Source organism: Rissa tridactyla, chromosome W, assembly GCF_028500815.1.
Source record: "Rissa tridactyla isolate bRisTri1 chromosome W, bRisTri1.patW.cur.20221130, whole genome shotgun sequence".
NCBI lineage: Eukaryota > Metazoa > Chordata > Aves > Charadriiformes > Laridae > Rissa > Rissa tridactyla.
Genome location: NC_071496.1, coordinates 28,550,546 through 28,567,064, shown reverse-complemented (window position 1 = coordinate 28,567,064; position 16,519 = coordinate 28,550,546). Strand labels below are relative to the sequence as shown.

Genomic DNA, 16,519 nt, shown 5'->3' with positions numbered 1-16,519 from the left:
TGTAGGAAGGTGTTCAGTGCGTCTTGCAGCAGTAGTAGACTATATCTTATCTTTCAACATGCTGTAATGCCTTCTTTTGTGTCTTCTCCCTCCATATGTGAGCCATGGCTCTGTAATCTTCCTGCAAAGCCTGACCTCGCTTCCAGAGATCGTTTCCTCTTGAGCTACAGAAGGTGTTCCTTGTTCAGCCAAGCTGGTCTTCTGCCCTGCTTGCTTGACTTGCGACACAGTGGAATTGCCTGCTTCTGCACTTTTTAAAAGGTGGTTCTTAAAAGCTGACCAGCACTCGTGGACTCCTAAGCCCTCAAAAGCAGATTCCCATAGTACTCTGCTAAGTAGCTCCCTGAATAGCTTAAAGTTTGCTCTCCTCAAGTCCAGGGTAGCAACTCTGCTGTCCTTTTTTCTCATTACACTGAAAATTTTTAACTCAGTCATTTCCTGATCACTGTGACCAAGACAGCCACCTACTTCCATGAGTCCTCTATTCACGAGTAACAAGTTGTCCTGGTTTGGGGTAAAACAGAACCAACATTCTGTTCAGTAAGAGAGGCCCTTGCTTATACTTGTTGCTGTGGCAACCAGGGTCAACTGACTTGATTGTTTACTCCATGGAGGTGTTGCACCTGTGGGGAGGAGTGGACAGGTCAGGTGATCCAAACCTGACCAATAGGGTATTCCATCCCATCTGCCATGCTCTGTATAAAAGCTGAGGGAGCAAAAGGATTAGGTTAGTTCTTTGTTTTTAGCTTTTCTGTGTTGGTCTTTCTTTTTGTTTGGCTCCTCTCCAATAGACTGCTTCTTTGATAGCTCTCTTTCTTCAATGAGTGGTGTCTGAGGAGGACCCTGTCAGCTTATCTGCCTTTTGATCCTGGTCAGTGTGTTCTAGTTCCCATTTGTTATTGAGTCCAGCCTGTAACTTTCCCAGTGCCTGCCAGTGACGTTTCCCTGGGAGCTTGATCTGGTTCTGTATATATTGTATCTGTTTTGTTATCATTTTTAAAATTATTTTATTATTGATATTTCATTGAAGTAGTTTATTTTTTTCTAAACTCACAAATCTCTTTATCTTCCTTTTTCACCTCCTTGGGGTGTGAGGTGCGTGAGAGTATCTGTTGTCTTGTCACTGGCCAACCTGGACCAAACTGAGACACAAGTCTAGGAGGGCATCTTTCCTAGTTGGCTCCCCGAGTACTTGTGTCAAGAAGTTATCATCTCCTACAAACTTCAAGAACTTCCAAGACTTGTTGTCCTGGGTTGAGCAACAGAAGACTAATTTCTCTTCTAATGTTTGGGATAACCACACTTTTAGAAGACTCTGGTGTCTGAATTTGTGAAAATATTTACTTTATAGCCAGCTAGGCTATGTGGGATTCAAGGTCTCAGTGTTTTCAAGCCTTGCCGGGTGCAGGGATGAGGAGGAGAGAGGCCTGGGCATTTGACCCAGGCTGGCCAACAGGATTATTTCATACCATGAACACCATAGTTGATAGAAATTAGAAAGCTTGCTGCGTAGTTTCTCTCTGCCTTGATGGTGGTGGTCCAGAGAAACTCCTTGCCCTGGTGCCAGACCCTGAGGCCTTCCCTTCCTCCCGAAGCTGTTGCGCTCACAGTGTCTGACACTTGCTGTCCACTGCTGGGAGTGCACAGCTTCCTACTGATAGAATGGGCTGAGTATAATTCTTGTATATCTTATATTAGTGTCGGGATCAATACTGGTTCTTTAGTATTAATGTTAATTATTTAGTCTTATCTTATTAAATCTGTTTATATTTCAACCCTTGTGTTTTCTTGTGTTCCCTAGTTTCCCTTTCCAGGTGGGGAGGGGTCATTGGGTGATAGAATAATTGCTTAAGTGACAATAAACTGTGATGGTTTTTCTTAAACCATAACACATGCTCATCACAGCAGTATTATATTCCCAGTTGATGTCTAGGAAGTTGAAATTTCCCATAAAGAACAAGGGCTACCCATCCATAGATTTCTCCTAATTGCCTATGGAATAACTCATCAGGGCTTACATCCTGGCTGGGTGATCAGTAGCAGACACCCCCTATGACATGTTTATTTTCTGTCCCCCTAATCTTCACCCAGAGGCTCTCAACCACATCATAGCTAACTGTAAGGGCTGTGCAATCAAATGTCTCCCTTACATATGGTGAAAATCCTTCACCTCGCCTGCCCTGCCTATCCCTCCTGGGCAGCCTGTAGCCCTACATCCTAGCATTCCAGTTGTGGGAGTCATTCCATAAAGTCTGAGAAATGATCAGTGCTTCCAGTTAATCCTGCTTGTTTCTCATACTGCTTGCATCAGTGTGCAAGCATTTCAGATGTACTCCTGCATGTCCAAAGAGTTGGACAGTCATTGAAGAAAAATTCTCACAGCAGCTTCTTTTGATATTTAACACAGCACACAAATGGTTATGTAAAATCCAGAGGACACAGTCACACAGTGAAGAAAACTACATCTAACTTTAGTTTTTGCTTTGGCAATACAAGTTTAGGAACAGGGCCAAGTCTTGAAGCCACCAGGAGCGAGGCTGGCCAGCTCATTCAATTGTCTCACTTGAAAAATTTTCCTACTTTGCAAGGTAGAGAAGAATAAATCATGATTTGTATTATATTGAGGCTCATAAGAAGTCATCAGTTACCTGGTATTTGCTCCCGCCTTTCTTTGTCTTTGTGCTGTAGGCTTATGTAGTCCCTTCATTTAAGACAGCCTCTCAGCTACTGACACATCATTGCTTGTGGTGAAATAGCTAAGAACAACCCAATGTCTTTGAGTTACCTAGTGAGACAGAAAATCACTTAATGAGTAATCCTAGCATTGAAATTCTGTCACAACTTTTAAAAAAGTATATTTATACAATGAACTACTTATATAAATTGCCTATTATATAACTGGAGTGATTCATTTCAACAAGCTCACATGGAGATTTGTGGGGTGGAAGGCGCTTTGCTATTAATTCACCACCAGTGACTGGAGAGTGCTGTACACTTAGTCTGAAAGCAATTTTGATTAATAAAGGTGACAAAATAGGGATTTGGACCCAAAGCTTGTGAGATGAGTAGAAAAAAAATATCCATGTTTTAATAATAAGGAAGAAAAAAATTTTACATCCAGTTTATATCTAAGTGACCCTCCCTACTGTTCATGTTATTTCAATATATAAACGTGGCCAGATCGCACATTTCACCAGACATTTCCCTACAGAAGCTCTGCAGGGAGGGCTCTGCTCTGTGCACTTGAAATGTTATGATACAGAGCTGAGTTAAAGGCCTGGCCCCACACGTGCATCCAGTTTCCCTGACACAGGCAGATGTTTAAGAAGGGTTTTAAATGAAGTGGAACAGAACTTACTTAGGTGGCTGGTAAGAATGTGTTTACCCTCCATTTCTATCTCTGTTTCTTTCCATCTCCTACATCTGTCTAATCAAATGTATTTTGTGTCTGCTGCATCTTATCTTCAACAAGTGTAGAAAAAGGTTCTTTTTAAGATACCTTTAAGTTATGAAGATGCACTCGCTACAGCCTCCAAGCCCAAGGCGCCAAGCAGCTCAGTAGCTTCAGGACTGTGTTGTTGCTGCCTTTTACGTGCCTGGTGAGGGGATTTGAGGATGATCTGTTGGGGGGAGTGGGGGGGAGGAAGCCACTTTTGCTCACCTATTTTGTCCAGTCCTACAGGGAATTTGCCCAGCTTAGGGTAACATTTGTTTTCTGCCTTAAACTACTGCGTAGCACCTCAGACTACGGGGCAGAACTACTTGAGGTAGCTGCAACTGGGGAATTTCAAAGAATTTGCATTTCAAAACAGAAAGGTAGACACCCTCTTCTGTCTTTTTTCAAGCACCTGTAGTAATGCTACCATGCACCTCAGCTAAGCAGCAGAGGTGAGCTGTATTACTACAGAAATAAGTGAAGCCTTAGAAACTACCCCTTGTTAAAGTGCATTTTTGACTCATATTTACTTTTTCTAGCTTTCTTAATATATTTTCTTTCATTCTAACGGCATTATGATCACGTTAACTAAAGCTGATCTGTATACAAGAGAAAAACTATTTTCTTCCTTTATTTCAACATGAGGCTCTTCTCTACAATTGGGAAAGCACATACAATGTGTACGTTCTATGGCAGCTACCTGGGGTGTGGTTCTAGCTTCAGCAACAGTCAGGTCCCTGCTGGATTGTACTGTGCCCCTTAAGTCATCCCAGTTCAACTGCATGGCTGTACTCCAAGCTAGCTCTGATATATCAAGGCTTTTAAACAAATTATTACTACACTGGGAGAGTACACTTATGCCATTTCTCATTTGCAGGTATTTGGCTTATGCTAATATAAAAAAAAAAATAATTTATTTGGGGGAGGCAGGGGACACCACCACTGTGTGGGGATACTGATAAAGGCGAGAGAGACATACTGTTTACTTTCCGAGCAGCATGAAGGCTTGCTACAAAAATAGCTAAGGAAAAAAATCAAAATAACTCCAGGTTTGGAAACTGCAATACCAAATTTAAATGGTACATACTGGACATTTCTGCCTCTTTCAAAACAGAGGCTTTTCCATCTAGAAACAAGGGTGTAAAACCTGCACCATTCAGATGAGCAACCCAACAAGCTGGATTTCTGCCTTTCCAAACTGGTGTAGGATTCCCATTTCACCCCTGCTAACAACTTGTTATCCTACACAAGGAATAAACTGGGATATTTCTGACAAAAGTTTTACACAGAATTTTACCTTTCGTTGTGTAAGAAACCAGAGGGGAGGCTGCAGATAAGCACTCGTGGACTCCTAAGCCCTAAAAAGCAGATTCCCAGGGTATTCTGCTAAGTAGCTCCCTGAATCATTTTGGCAGGGATAGAGTTAATTTTCTTCATAGTAGCTAGTATGGGGCTATGTTTTGAATTTGTGCTGAAAACAGTGCTGATAATACAGGGATGTTTTAGTTACTGCTGAGCAGTGCTTACACAGAATCGAGGCCCGAACCAGGACAGCTTCTCATACCACCCCACCAGTGAGTAGGCTGGGGGTACGCAAGAGGTTTGGGAGGGGACACAGCTGTGACAGCTGACCCCAACTAACCAAAGGGATATTCCATACCATATGACATCATGCTTAGCATATAAAGCTGGGAGAAGAAGAAGGAAGGGGGGGGATGGATGTTCGGAGTTATGGTGTTTTGTCTTCCCAAGTAACCGTTGTGCATGATGCAACTCTGCTTTCCTGGAGATGGCTGAACACCTGCCTGACATTGGGAAGCAGTGAATGAATTCCTTGTTTTGCTTTGCTTGCGTGCATGTCTTTTGCCTTACCTATTAAACTGTCTTTATGTCAACCCACAAGTTTTCTCACTTTTACTTTTCTGATTCTCTCCCCTATCCCACTGGAGGCAGAGTGAGCAAGTAGCTGTGTGGTGCTTAGTTGCCAGCTGGGGTTAAACCACAATAGGCTTAAAGTTTGCTCTCTTGAAAGGCAGGGTAGCAGCTCTGCTGACTTTTTTTCCTTTTTTTCAAGCTCTCCTTACTGGAAAGTATGTAAATACATACTTAAAACGCAAACATAACTTATGGGACCAAGAATGTGACTGCATTTTTTTTTTTATTATTGTGGGAGAATTTATTTTTGCCAGCTAAAATATCTGCATTCTTGAAGGGCAGGGCTTGCCTAAGGACTCCACATTTGTTGCATTATATTACCTGAGGCCTGATGCAGCTGTGCTCAAGATAAGTTTTCTTTTTGTGCAAGTAGTGCCTTCTATCATTTCAAACTGTTCCTCCTGACTTGCATGCTTGTAAGCTTTCTATAACTTTATTGATTACTATATAAAAAGTAGAAATCCCTGCATAACAAATAAAGGTAGAATTGTTATTGATCCATTAGGCACCAGCTATTCCTGCTATTAACAAAGCCTGCTTTACAGAATCACAGAATGGTAAGGGTTGGAAGGGACCTCTGGAGATCATCTAGTCCAACCCCCCTGCCAAAGCAGGTTCACCCAGAGCAGGTTGCACAGGAACGCGTCCAGGCGGGTTTCGAATGTCTCCAGAGACGGAGACTCCACCACCTCTCTGGGCAGCCTGTTCCAGTGCTCTGCCACCCTCAAAGTAAAGAAGTTCCTCCTCATGTTTAGGTGGAACTTTCTATGCTCAAGTTGGTGCCGGTTACCTCTTGTCCTGTCCACTGAAAAGAGCCTGGCCCCATCCTCCTGACACCCACCCTTTAAGTATTTATAAGCATTGATAAGATTCCCCCCTCAGCCGTCTTTTTTCCAGACTGAAAAGACCCAAGTCCCTCAGCCTTTCCTCATAAGAGAGGTGTTCCAGTCCCCTCATCATCTTGGTAGCCCTTTGCTGCACCCTCTCCAGCAGTTCCCTGTCCTTCTTGAACCGGGGAGCCCAGAACTGGACACAGTACTCCAGATGCAGCCTCACCAGGGCAGAGTAGAGGGGGAGGATGACCTCCCTCCGCCTGCTGGCCATGCTCTTCTTGATGCAGCCCAGGATGCCATTGGCCGCCTTGGCCACAAGGGCACATTGCTGGCTCATGGTCATCCTGGTGTCCACCAGGGCTCCCAGGTCTCTTTCCACAGAGCTGCTCTCCAGCAGGTCAGCCCCCAACCTGTACTGGTGCAGGGGGTTATTCCTCCCCAGGTGCAGCACCCTACACTTGCCCTTGTTGAATTTCATAAGGTTCCGCTCTGTCCAACTCTCCAGCCTGTCCAGGTCTCTCTGTATGGCGGCACAGCCTTCCGGTGTGTCAGCCACCCCTCCCAGCTTTGTGTCATCAGTGATCTTGCTGAGGGTGCACTCTATCCCTTCATCCAGGTCATTGATGAATATATTGAAGAGGACTGGACCCAGTACTGACCCCTGGGGGACACTGACCTCCAACTAGACTCTGTGCCCCTAATCACGACCCTCTGAGCTCTGTCTTTCAACCAGTTTTCAATCCACCCCACTGTCCATTCATCTAGCCCACTCTTCCTAAGCTTCCCTATGAGGATGCTGTGGGAGACCGTGTCAAATGCCTTGCTGAAGTCAAGGTAGACAACATCCACTGCCCTCCCCTCATCTATCCATCCAGTCATGCCATCATAGAAGGCTAGCAGATTAGTCAGTCATGTTTTCCCCTTGGTGAATCTGTGTTGACTACTTCTGATAGCTTTCTTTTCCTCCACATGCCTTGAGATGAGGCCCAGAACGAGATGTTCCATCGTCTTTCCAGGCATGGAGGTGGGGCTGACCAGCCTGTAGTTCCCCGGGTCCTCCTTCTTGCCCTTTTTGAAGGCTGGAGTGACATTGGCTTTCCTCCAGTCCTCAGGCACCTCGCCTGTTCTCCAGGACCTTTCAAAGATGATGGAGAGCGGCCCAGCAATGACTTCCGCCAGCTCCCTCAGCACTCTCGGGTGCATCCCATTGGGACCCATGGACTTGTGGATATCTAATTGACTTAATTGATCTCTCACTTGATCCTCCTCAACCAAGGGGAAGTCTTCCTTTGTCCAGACTTTCCCTGTTACTTTCTCCAAAGTCTGGACTCCTGAGGGCTGGGCCGAGCAGTAAAGACCAAAGCAAAGAAGGCATTCAGTAACTCCACCTTCTCCGCATCCTCCATCACCATGGCTCCTGTCTCATTCAACAGTAGGCCCACATTTTCTATAGTTTTCCTTTTGCTTCCAATATACTTGTAGAAGCCCTTCCTGTTGACCTTGACATTCCTTGCCAGGTTTAATTCCAAGGAGGCCTTGGATGAGCTCATTTCAGTTTTTAGAAAGTCTTCATACTTTAGAATAAACGAGCTTATCCTCTGGCACTCCAGTCCTGGATCTCATTCATCCCATGGAAATTTCCATCATGATGTTAATTCTGTATATAGACAAAAGCTTAAATACAACTTTGGCAGTGCTCTATATTAAGCCTATACTGTACAGGAACATCTTTTAACATGCTAGTGCAAAATGAGCTTTTTGATATATAAACTAACGTGGCATTCAAGTTTTCATCTCCATAAACCTCAGTAATACAAACAAACTGCTTTCCTGTTAAATGGTTTCCCTATATTATAGTATTCTATAAGTTGGTTAAATGGTAAATTGTATTAAATAAGTTTCTCCAAAGCACTGAAAGTTAAAAATAACTACAAACCAGGATTTTTCTTCATAATTTTTTAATACTTTTCACTTTTTAATACTGGTTTAAAATTTGTGATTGTAACATGGAAGAGTCAACTTCTTTTAATTTTTTATAACTTATCATTAGGATCATAAAGCTATTATAGAACAAACAGTTACACTGTATACACTCAAGGTACTCAAAAATATGATTCATGTTTTGAGTCTGTAGATGAACAGTGGCAATTCAAATACGGCGTTAATTCAAATACGGCGTTATCTGTATAACTTGGCAAAAATACAAGTGGACAATCTGATTAAAGAGAATCTGCACAACTTCAGATAAGCCAGCTCAGCCCAATTAAGTAAAAGGTAATTCTTTTTTTTTCCAAAGCGTATCACATTTTTCACAGATAAATTTGTCAAAATAAGACGTTCAGGTTCTCAGACAGGATAACAATGACCACCTCTCATCCTCATTCCCAATACAAGTTCTACCAAGTCATTTCCTTCAAGATCTAGTTCAGCAACATCCAAATTCTCCAGACAGATACAAATATTTAGAGAACGATATCTGATGGAGAAGATAGCTGTGTTCTCAGCCCTTCAAATTGGTCCAGCTTATAAAAACAGCCATTATAGAGTCATGGACTGCTTCTGCAAAGACCACAGCTGTATAAATACTACAGATCCATTAACAGGAAGAAGAGAACTCAGAGTGCACAGATATGTGGCAGGGACTGTAAAGAGGGGTGGGCTCAAGAGATGGGTGAAATTTTATAAAACCATAAAAGGAAGATCCCTTCTGGAAGAAAAGACCTCATGGCTACTTGCACATGGACAATCTGAGAGGCTGATAGAGAGCTGACTTCTTTCATTTGTTTTTAAAGAGGTCAATTAATACCTATTTCTCAATCTTGAAACTCCTTCCGTATTCTTTAAGAAGCCTTGATTGGGCAGGACTAGCTGTAGTGGAAGTACCAGTGCCTTTATCCAAAAGTAAAAATATTCTCTACAAATAGTATCTGTAGTTTAATTTTATTTACAGAATTTACAGAATAAATTGCAAAAGTACATCACATTTAGTGCAAATGCAACTAATGATATGATTTATATACTGCTTTGTAAACTTTCCATACCTTTGTAAAATAAAGCCATCCAATTAAATTAATAAACAGTTACTTGCCTGTGTTCAACAATTACAAAAAATGGCAAACAAGGAGTTAAACTCTTTATATTTTTATTTATTTATTTATTTAACATTCCCATCAGTGGCTATGGTGGAATGAACCAGTGGTTGGTTGACTGTAAAACGATTGAGATAAGATTTTTAAAATTTTAATATGACTATATAAAATGTTCACTAGTGATATATTAAACGTACAAATTTTCATCTTATTTGCTTTACTAGCATAAACATATAGGCACTTTTCTACATATTCAAATTAAAACAATAAATCTGTAATAAGGCATATTCCATGCACACCATTAGAAAAAGGCAAATAAAAAGGGAAGAGTTATGGAGCATTAAATCTGCGTGCATGTGTAAACATGTGTTATGTATGATTTCATTTCTATAGAGAAGATGAACAGATAAAGTAGGTTTTTTTCAACACTGTGCAGATCACATTTAATCATTTACCAAATCTTCATTAAGTTACTATGTTTTATTTATTTTCAGACACCTACCATACTATATCAAATAAGAATTTCCGATTTCTTTTGAAAAAAAAATAAAATATCTGAAACTTTTTTCTTGAGATACACCAGTCTGTAAAACACCCAGCAGTCTCTGAAGAATTTCGAACTACAGGACACGGATAAAAGACCTCAAAGTCAGTTCCAGAATCAAAGGCAGGCAAATATCTGACATTTAAATTCTCACAGCAACTAGAGAGAACTTTCCAAAAAGAACTACACATCCTTATAGCTCTGATGGGTTTTTGATCAAGAGGGAAGTATCAGCACAACTCATTTTCTACACGAACCTCATAGCATGGCTTTGTTAAGATGAGGAAAACACATGCAGGATCTGAAAATAACGTACTCATCCTCATTCTAGGCTGGGAATGTTGTCCTATGTAGTCCAAATTACTTCAACAAATATTATAAGTGTACCTTCTCACAGCTTTGGGAAAGCCCCAGATATCATGCAAGAAAGCAGTCCACACATACCATGGACTTCTAGCTTTCAGGCACTCTATTGCCCTCTCATACAGAATCTTCCTAGAAATTTCTGGATCATGTTTAATAACAAAAGTTCTGTAGCCCATATTACATAACTAAAAAATACAATAGAAATAAAAAGATATCTGGGAAAAAAAAATAAAGCTTTTCACATTCTTACTCCTTCAGAGCCAAAGATCTTCATAAGAGTAAGACAATAGAAAATGCAAAGTCATAAAGATATTGACAGCCCTCAATTATTAACTGACATTTTATGTAACAAGATGATTCATTATAGAAACAAGCTGCAATGAACTATGATTATACAAAGCAAAACAAAACCTGACAATAAGTCACCTAGGCTTTACTGAACTGCCTTCCCTCCCCACCAAAATACCACATAGGTTTTTGTGCATATAAAGCACATACAGTATGCTATATGTGCATTTGTCTTTTGTGCTTTTTAGACATGCACAAAAACTGCTTGAGTATCTTAGGAATGTTGATAGTGAAATTCTGCAAGTTGTTTAAAATTAAAGCAGTAACCCATGTTGGTGATTCAGTTGTACACGTTCTTCCTCTTCTAAAGCAAGCAAATAAAATAGCCATATCATGTTATGAATACATCTATTTATAATTACACACTGATTCCACAAGAAAATTTAGGAGAGAGCTAGTGTTAAATATTCAGCCTCATGGTGTCACAACACTTCTTTACTTCAGTACACAAAGCCTAGAACTTCAGCCATAAAAAGACTGTAGATCCTTCGTTCCAGCATGGAGTGCTCTATGCATGGTCACTTCTCCAATGTGGAATGTTCACCCAGTCTTGTTCTGATCACTGCAGGTAAGCAAAGACAAAATACAGTACTGAAAATTTTGAACGCTAATAACTTGTTAAACTCCTTAAACAGTATCAGCGCTACTATTATCACATTTGAACTGTTGGCTCATGACAGCCATGTTTTATATGGTTCACCTACACTAGTTCTCTAACAATATACAATTAAAAATGTGAATCATTGTGAGGGGAACAGAGGGCCCTATTTGTAGACTGGACCCATCCCACAGGGAAGTCAGCTGTCTCCCTGGGGCCAGAATTAAGGACATACGGAGAAAACTCCCTTCCCTGGTTCAGACATCAGATTACTACCCACTACTGATATTTCAGGTAGGTGGTGACGAGGTAGGTACCAGAAGTCTGAGGGCAATGAAGAATGACTTTAGGGCCCTGGGGCGGCTGGTTAAGGGATCGGGAGCACAAATAGTGTTCTCCTCTATCCCACCATTTGCAGGGGTAGACGAGGGGATAAATAGGAGGAGCCAGCAAATTAACTCCTGGCTCCGCGACTGGTGCGTCCGGCAGGACTTTGGCTTTTTTGAACATGGGCTGATCTACAGGAAACCAGGCACGCTGGCAACAGGTGGGGGAAGCCTAACCCGAAGGGGAAGAAAGATCCTGGGACAAGAATTAGCAGGGCTCATTCGTAGGGCTCTAAACTAGGTTTGAAGGGGGATGGGGATGAAACCAGGACTACAAAAGTGGTGCCTGGGAGCAGCATAGCAGTGCTCATGGGTATAAGTGTTAGCATTAGGGCTTGTCCCCCCAAGGAAGTAGCAGAACAGTTAGCCCAGCTGAAGTGCATCTAGACTAATGCACGCAGCATGGGGAATAAACAGGAGGAGCTGGAGGCCATTGTACAGCAAGGAAACTATGATATAGTTGCCATCACAGAAACGTGGTGGGAAGACACGCACAAGTGGAGTGCTGTAATCGATGGCTACCAACTTTTCAGAAGGGATAGGCAAGGAAGGAGAGGTGGTGGGGTGGCCCTCTATGTTAGGGACAGTTTTGAATGTCTGGAACTTAACAGTGTGAATGACAGTGTTGAGTGTGTATGGATAAGAATTAAGGGGAAGGCCAACAAGACAGACATCGTGATGGGAGTTTGTTATAGACCCCCCAACCAGGATGCAGAATCTGATGAAGTATTCTATAAGCAGCTGGCAGAGGTCTCACGATCATTTGCCCTTGTTCTTGTGGGGGATTTCAACTTCACAGATGTCTGCTGGAAATATAACACAGCAGAGAGGGAACAGTCCCGGAGGTTCCTGGAGTGTGTGGAAGACAACTTCCTAACTGTGGAATAATTACTAAATTGGCCAAGAATACAAAAGTACAGCATTGTTCACACATTAAGGAAAGTCATAAAATCAAGAGGCTTCTGAGGTAGAATACAGCCACAGCTGGCACACGGAGAATGCAACATCTGTGATTCCCTGTACAAGGTTGTTTGCGAAACTACACGAGGGATGGAACGGAACACGCTTGTTCCGTGGCCTTCCCTTGTGACGCATAGCAGATATGGGGATGAGATGGTACTACGGAACTGATAAGCGGCCTACACGCTACCCGAGCCAACATTTCCTCAAATGTTGATGAAATGCTGTCCTTTTGTGCGAACTTTGCTCACCACAATGTACCAAAACACACCTCCATCCTGGAGGCTATCCGCCCCCGAGGTGTGAACACTCCTCCTTGAATACATTAATCATAATAAAAGTATTTATGACTAAAGTCACTCAAACTCCACTTTGAAGATAAAAAAAATAGTATAAAAATAGCCCAAGAGAGAGGGGATGTCAGGGAAGACACCATCATGAAGAATTCCACCGCTGATTTCCGGGATCAGTCGATGGGCTGAGCCTTTCTTCCCCCTGCCATAGGGATGCCTTTGGGTAAGACTTCGATTATACCGAGTGCTTTCTCGGGACTTAGAAATTTCTCTAGAGAATCTCTATCCTACATTTATAGCCAGGCTGTATCGTTTATAATTTTGTCGCGCGTTTGTATACTTAACAATATCTTTATTTGCACGTGCTTTGCAGACAGTGTATTTATCACCGGCAATCCTAAAGAACCTGTATATCTGTTGTTTAAATAAACTGCACTGTTTAAGTAGCTAGTCGTTTTGGTTTCTCACTGAACACGACCAAAGACTCGAGAGTGGCCGTGCTAGTTCAGGAGCACGACTAGACTGAAGGTGCAGTCCACTATTAGTGTATCCAAATCGTAACAGTTTAATACATATTAAACGCGATTGGACTGATAGTGCTGAATTGGGCATCACTCAGAATTTAAACCTAGCCGCACCTGGCCTCCCACCTCGGTGAGGAGTGTTAGAATACAAGGGGGTTTATTTTCTGCCAAAACCACTTGGCCCCGTTTCACACAACACTAACACAGCTGGTGAAGGAACCTACTAGGGGAAGTGCCCTACTGGACCTACTGTTTGTTAACAGAGAAGGTCTTGTGGGGGATGTAAAGGTTGGAGGTCGTCTTGGGCACAGTGACCACGAAATGGTAGAATTTTCAATTCTTGGAGAGGCAAGGCGGGGAGCCAGCAGAACTGCCACCTTGGATTTCCAAAGGGCAGACTTTAGCCTGTTTAGGAGCATGGTCGAGAGTGTCCCTTGGGAGGCAGTGTTGAAGAGCAAAGGTGCCCAGGAAGTCTGGTCATACTTCAAGCAGGTGCTCTTAGATGCACAGGAGAAGGCCATCCCCATGTCTCGAAAAACGAACCGACGGGGAAGAAGACCAGCCTGGCTAAATAGAGAGCTTTGGCTGGACCTCAGGAAAAAAAGGAAAGCTTACATTCTCTGGAAAAAGGGATTGGCAACTTATGAGGATTATCAAGATATAACAAAGCTATGCAGGGGGAAGATTAGAAGGGCCAAAGCTCAATCAGAACTCAGCTTGGCCACTGCAGTTAAAGACAATAAGAAGAGATTCTTTCAGTATATCAACAGAAAAAGGAAAACTAGGGAAAATGTAGGCCCACTGATGAGAGAGACGGGTGCCCTAGTGGTGGAAGACACAGAGAAGGCAGAGCTACTGAATGCCTTCTTTTCTTCGGTCTTCACTGATAAAGCCGTCCCTCACACATCCCATACCCTGGAGGCAAGGGGGAAGGGTCTGGAGAGAGGAAGATTTTCCTTCAGTTGAGGAGGACTGGGTCAGAGACCACTTGGCCAATCTGGACATTCATAAATCCATGGGCCCTGACGGGATGCACCCGCGAGTGCTGAGAGCACTAGCAGATGTTATTGCTAGACCACTCTCCATCGTCTTTGAAAGGTCATGGGGAACAGGAGAGGTGCCTGAGGACTGGAGGAAGGCTGACATCACTCCAATCTTTAAAAAAGGCAAGAAGGAGGAGCCAGGGAACTACAGGCCGGTTAGTCTCACCTCTGTCCCTGGGAAGGTAATGGAGCGACTCATTCTGGATGTCGTCTCCAAACACGTTGAGGAACAGGAAGTCATTGGAAGTGGTCAACATGGATTTACCAAGGGTAAATCATGCTTGACCAATCTGATAGATTTCTATGATGTTATAACGGGTTGGCTGGATGAGGGGAGAGCCGTAGATGTCATCTACCTTGACTTTAGCAAGGCTTTTGACACTGTCTCCCATAACATCCTCCTTAGGAAGCTGAGGAAGTATGGGCTAGATGAGGTGACAGTGAGGTGGATCGAGAGCTGGCTGTGTGACAGAACTCAGAGGGTTGTGATCAGTGGCATAGAGTCTAGTTGGAGGCCTGTAACCAGTGGTGTCCCCCAGGGGTCAATACTCGGTCCAATTTTGTTCAGTATATTCATTAATGACCTGGACGATGGGACAGAGTGTATCCTCAGCAAGTTCGCTGATGATACCAAACTGGGAGGGGTGACTGACACTCCGGAGGGCCGTGCTGCCATCCAGCGTGACCTGGACAGGCTGGAGAGCTGGGCAGAGAAGAACCTAATGAGGTTCAACAAAAGCAAGTGCAAGGTCCTGCACCTGGGGAGGAAGAATGCTAAGCACCAGTATAGGTTAGGGGTGGACCTGCTGGGAAGTAGTTCTGAGGAGAAGGATCTGGGGGGTCCTGGTAGACAGTAAATTATCCATGAGCCAACAATGTGCCCTTGTTGCCAAAAAAGGCCAATGGAATCCTGGGCTGCATAGGGAAGACTGTGGCCAGTAGGTCGAAGGAGGTCATTCTCCCCCTCTACTCTGCACTGGTGAGGCCACAACTGGAATACTGCATCCAGTTTTGGGCTCCCCAGTTCAAGAGGGACAGGGAACTGCTGGAGCAAGTCCAGCGAAGGGCAACTAAGATGACTGAGGGATTGGAGCATCTCCCTTATGAGGAAAGGCTGAAAGAGCTGGGACTCTTTAGCCTGGAGAAGAGAAGGTTGAGGGGAGACCTTATTGTGGCATACAAGTATCTAAAGGGTGGGTTGAAGGAGGATGGTGCCAGACTCTTTTCAATGGTTCCCAGCGACAGGACAAGGGGCAATGGGCACAAGTTGGAACATAGGAAGTTCCGTTCAAATACATGGAAAAACTTCTTTACGGTGAGGGTGACAGAGCACTGGAACAGGCTGCCCAGGGAGGTTGTGGAGTCCCCTTCTCTGGAGATTTTCAAGACCTGCCTGGATGCAGTCCTGAGTGATGTGCTCTAGGCAATCCTGCTTTAGCAGGGGAGTTGGACTAGATGATCTCTAGAGGTCCCTTCCAACTCTGAAGATTCTGTGATTCTGTGATTCATTACGGGGCTACCTGTTACAGAAGGATTAAATTACTAAGATTTTGGAGTCTGACATAATAAATAGAACCTAAAAATAGAGATAGCCTGTCACACATAGAAGTGATAAAAACTCATTTTCAGATCGTGCTCTAATAGTCAAGCTACCAAATGCTACTTTGTAGCTGGAATTCGGTAGTTTGACACTACAGTTATACGTAATGAAGTATACAGCAAGAGTCTACACTAACAAAAATTAAGCAAAGCCTTACTTAGCACAAAGGCTTATGTCTGATAGATTCAGACATCCCCAAAAGTGATTGAGAAATTCTTTTCCATTGTCACATCATTGTCATTGGTGACTCCCTACTGAAGGGAGCAGAAGGCCCAATATGCAGGCCAGACCCGGTACATAGGGAGGTCTGCTGCCTCCCTGGGGCCCGGGTCAAGGACGTGAAGAGGATGCTTCCTTCCCTGGTACGGCCCTCAGACCATTACCCCCTTTTGATCTTTCAGGTAGGCAGCGACTAGGTAGCAAAAAGAAGTCCAAGAGCAATGAAGAGAGATTTCAAGACCCTGGGACGTCTGGTCAAGGGCTCGGGAGCACAAGTCGTGTTCTCCTCTGAAATGCTTATACACCAATGCACACAGCATGGGGAATAAACAGGAAGAGCTGGAG

At 43.3% G+C, this 16,519-nt stretch overlaps 1 protein-coding gene across 18 annotated transcripts in view; it reads right to left on the bottom strand.

Moving 5' to 3' along the window:
* Nucleotides 1-8,191: 8,191 nt before the first annotated feature.
* Nucleotides 8,192-16,519, bottom strand: part of LOC128901982 (ceramide transfer protein-like) — a 130,101-nt gene continuing 121,773 nt past the window's right edge. For all 18 annotated transcript variants that reach the window (XM_054184208.1, XM_054184209.1, XM_054184213.1 and 15 more), the window contains one exon: nt 8,192-11,113. The gene's annotated coding sequence lies outside the window, so the exon portion shown is untranslated. The remainder of the gene's footprint in view (nt 11,114-16,519) is intronic.